This window comes from Tuber melanosporum, assembly GCF_000151645.1.
Source record: "Tuber melanosporum whole genome shotgun sequence assembly, scaffold_8, strain Mel28".
Lineage (NCBI taxonomy): Eukaryota > Fungi > Ascomycota > Pezizomycetes > Pezizales > Tuberaceae > Tuber > Tuber melanosporum.
This window is the reverse complement of record NW_003299128.1, coordinates 52,170-56,857: the sequence shown is the minus strand read 5'-3', so window position 1 is coordinate 56,857 and position 4,688 is coordinate 52,170.

The window sequence follows — 4,688 nt, the reverse complement described above, 5'->3', positions numbered from 1 at the left end:
TGTTAAAGTAATAAGTAGGAAAAGTACTTAGAACAAAGTGTGAAGAACCTATCCTCCTCGACCGTATTGACCTCCTTATATAGTGTTCTTCCTCCCCATAATCATGTGACCAAAAGTCGTCACATGTGCAAAACCAAATCATAACAAACTAATCATGTGACTAAAGTGGTCACATGCTTAAAACCTATGACCTCGTAGCGAGGTCATGTGCAAAAGCTCATAAACCAATCATAATACAATAAACAAGTTATATGACTCGACTGAGTCATATGCATGAAACCCATGATATCATAACAAGGTCATGTGCAAAACATAAATCATATGCACAAGGCATACCTGTAAGTCATACTCGTAAGGCATACTCACCAGGCGCACATCCCATAACTCATATTCGAGTCATGTGCGAAACATTACAAATCATAATATACTAAATCATATGACCCAAATCAGTCATATGTGCAAAACAATAACATACCTATGACTCATAATCATGAGTCATGTGAAAACCTTTTCTGTGCCAAGCCACGTTCCTGACAGTGTGATAGATCTACTTGTAGGAATATTAGAAGTACCGGGATCCGATACCTAGAAACTACTCTAAGTAGGGTAACCCTACTTGGAATCAGAAACTCTGGTCTCCAACACACTCCTCCGGCTTCCTTACAGGAGGTGCACATACCATCATACTGATCAATCTTAGTTGTCCTGTGACTATAATACTACAGAATTGAAGGTATCAGAATAATACCTTATAAATTGCTACCATCTGTCTGACTGGATACTGTTCACAGGATATATGGGAGGGGAAATTCGGCTAGGTTCGAGAAGTAGAATAGAATAAATCCGTCAACTACCCAGAGAGTTACTAGGCTTCAAAAGTGGAACAACCTTGGCATGAGCTGTAAGTAACAGGACATTTTGCACAAAGAGATGATATAGTGCAACCGGTACGGGTACTTGGTTATTGGTTTTGTTTTATGTTTTGTTTTAAGTATCGCTTTGATACTTGGTTAGTTTTAAGTATCGTTTGATACTTGGTTTTGTTTTATATTTTGTTTTAAGTATCGCTTTGATACTTGGTTAGTTTTAAGTATCGCTTTGATACTTGGTTTTGTTTTATGTTTTATTTTAAGTATCGCTTTGATACTTAAGGAGTTTTACCAAAGTGTATCGATTGATACCTTTGATTAGTTTCGTTCATGTTAAGACATGAACAGATTTGTGTATTTAAAGACCGCCTGTTTCTACGATAGAAAGGGCAGACTTCGACAGACAGTCTATCAATATACTTGGTTGAACGGTTACTTCTTTGTTCCTCAGTACACCCTCGAAGCCTCCTTTAGTTCTCAGCTCTCGCCTCCTCTCCAGAAGAGCAGGCCACCTGCCAACTATCGTACCTTTTACCGTTAACGTGATTAGCACCTTGCGAACACGTTACATATAGAGTATTAGAGGATATCTACAAAGAGCCAATACATTCTCATCGATCCTATGATAATTAGAAGAGCTTAGAACTCCTGGAAAGTACTACTGAAGAAGCCAATTGTAACAATTCTACTCCTTCTTATTTAGTTCTTCAACAGGTAACAATCTTACCTCTTCTGCTCTCTCGATATCTTGATAGCTCAGAGAACCCTTATCTTCATTATCACTTCTAATAACTATAATTGTCTTATACTTGCATTACCTCTTGTAGGTGAGACCTCTTTCTCATGTAGCATTATTGAAAGTATATATAAAGTATTGATTCAATTTATAGTATAGGAAAGAACTTAAGTGGTTGCGTGAGGAGTCTGTACCAGAGGTCCTTTTTTATTATTATTATTATTATTATTATCATGTATTTGTTATTAAAGTACAAGAACTCGCATGTAGCGCTAGCTATAATGTAAACAAAACCTTAATCTCAAAACAATTTCAATTAAGAAAAACCATACTAGTGCTTCCAACTATCCTGAACAACCAATATCGCAAAACGCATATCGCTAAGTATAAAGGGAAACACTCAAACTAGTCAAAGGAAAGCTATTGTTAAGGAGAAAAATTAAGAAAGTCCTTTCCAACTACTAGGACAAAACAGAGGATAAAATGGCAGATAAAGGAGCTGGGCCACTGGTGAACCAAGGTGGGAGGGTATGATCACTGAAGACGGGCATCTCGGGAGAGAAACAGGTTGAGGTAGTGGAGATGTAGGCGGCCAAGCCACACAGGAGGGCCGATGACGACCCAAGAGACTCTTCCTTGTCCAGGCTCTCAACCTCCAAGAGGTGGAGGTTTCTGGCGTATTTGTAGAATGAGCAGGTTAGGATAGCATGGTAGAACATCTCAGTCTTGGTCTCAGAATATGGACGGATATATGAGGCTTTCGGTTCTCTCCAGGATCTTTGGCAAGTCAGGTAGCTCTTACCTGACCTGATTAAATAGATGCATCCCGTGATAAACATGCTGAGACCCATAAAGAAGTGGGGTGTAAGTATGGGTGAGTACTCGTATCAGGGAGGGGGTGGTTATTATTTAAACCTGGTAAGGAGGAGCAGTTGTCTACAGCTTCATTTGGTGGCAAGGAATGGGGAGTTGCTTGGTGCCCCAGGGGGCAGTAGTAAGGGGAGGAGGATTACGGATATAGGAGAGACACGAGGGAGAGAGCCTATGAGTTTGACTACTCTGTAAGCTACTGTATCTAGTGGGAGGTGTCTTCTCAAAGGGGGTGACAGTTCTGGGGTCCTCCAGTTGAGTGGCCTGTAACCTGCCATGAAAACAATTATGATGTTAGGAATACTGGGATCCGATACCTAGGAAGTGCCCTAAGTAGGATAACCCCACTTGGAATTAGAATCTCTGGTCTCGAACACCCCTCTCTGGTCCCCTAACAGGACCCACACATCGTCCTACATATCAATCTCAGTTGTGTCCTGTGGCTATATTACTACACAATTAAAGGTGTCAGAATAATACTGCATACATCACTACCATCTATCTGACTAGGACCTGTTTATAGGATAGAAGGGAGGAGACCTTTGGCTAGGTCAGGGAAGTGGAATGGAGTGAGTCTGTCAACTACTTAGGGTGCTGTTAGGCATCAAAGATGTGGTGTCTTTGACATTAGCCATAAGTAATGGGATGTTTTTGTATGAAGAAATGGTATTGAATAATAAAGGATCTCAACAAGAGGCCAATACATTCACACCTATCCTACAATAATCAGAAGAGTCTAGAACTCTGAAGGACACTACCATAGAAGTTAATGGACTTCATGGAGTATTATAACTAGGTTTCAGAACACTTGTAGCTGTGGGGATAATTCTCAATACTACAATGGCGATTGAAACCCTGTTACCCAGAGCAACCAAGAGTTGCCAACTGAGGAATTATCTGTCAATCTGGTAGAATAGCTTCTCACGGATTAGTAGGAATTTCTGCCCAAGATATCTATTAGTTAGGTAGGAAGTTATGAAGATTTGAAGTCAGGCAACCTAGAAAGGTTGCAAATATGACTACCTTGGCAAATACAACCCACAGATAAAACTGATTATATCATCAGTAATGGAGACAATTGGAGCCAACTCAGTTCTACTTGAGAACTAGGCCATAAGTCTAAAGCTTTGGAGGATCGGATAATTACTATTGGGAACAGTATGGTTCTTGATTAGTTATATTGTAATTACTGAAGAGAGTGTGGCGATTTTCAGGGTCTCTAGGTGTTCGCACCTTCGAAGAATACCCGACATTGTAAGTTATAATCCGAGAGGTACATAGTTGTATGATAAATAGATATAGTCTGCCAATACTCAGATGGGAATATAAATATCGAAGTGCCATACAAGCTCTAAACATCATCAAGCAATGGAGAAGAGACCTTAACAATATAATATTGTTATTACAATTCTATTCTACTTTACCTACTTTACTTCACTCTTAGTAGTTATAAACGAAACGAGTACAATTCGAACCTTCCTAGACAATCTCTGTTTTCAGAAACAAATCCGAGTTGGGCTAAACAATTCTGAAGTCTATCAGGTTGTTTCCGCCTAACAGTATATTATTAGATCTTTTTGTTAGTAAGGCTTTTTACATATCTACCTACCTCTTTCTACTGTACGATATGGCCAGGACACCAGGTGTCCCATCACATATCCTACTCAAACAGAAACTTCTGAAAATGAGGGCTTTCTAGCCTACTTATGAGAAAAAGAAGCTCGCAAACGAGTAAAGAAGATGGCACAGCCTCCTAAACAGATCACTCTGGAGGAACCACTAGATACCTCGAAAGATGATCACTTTACAAGCTTTAGTCATTTGCTCTCTCTCTCTCAGGCTCTCTGGAAACCTTTCAGAGAACCAACAGAAAAATCTTCCAGTGTTCTGGCATACTCATGAGCCCCCTTACTTGTTTCGAGATCCACCACACTACGTTTGAATACCCATGCAGCATATGTGGCAAAACTTGCTAATAGGATAGGAATAGTCATGGGTCAAGTATGGCAGGGCATTTTGACTAGTGTTGATACTGCCAACATTGTCTTTGAAACTTTATCAGCTGATTCAGAGGCCAATACATGAGGGCTAATAGAAGTACAGTAATGATTGTTGGAAGGAAAAGATATACATGACAGTGACATTGCTATTATGTTATGTCAATGTGCTGTGGTTATTACAGCGAGTGTAACACGTGCGACAGAAATGGCTCG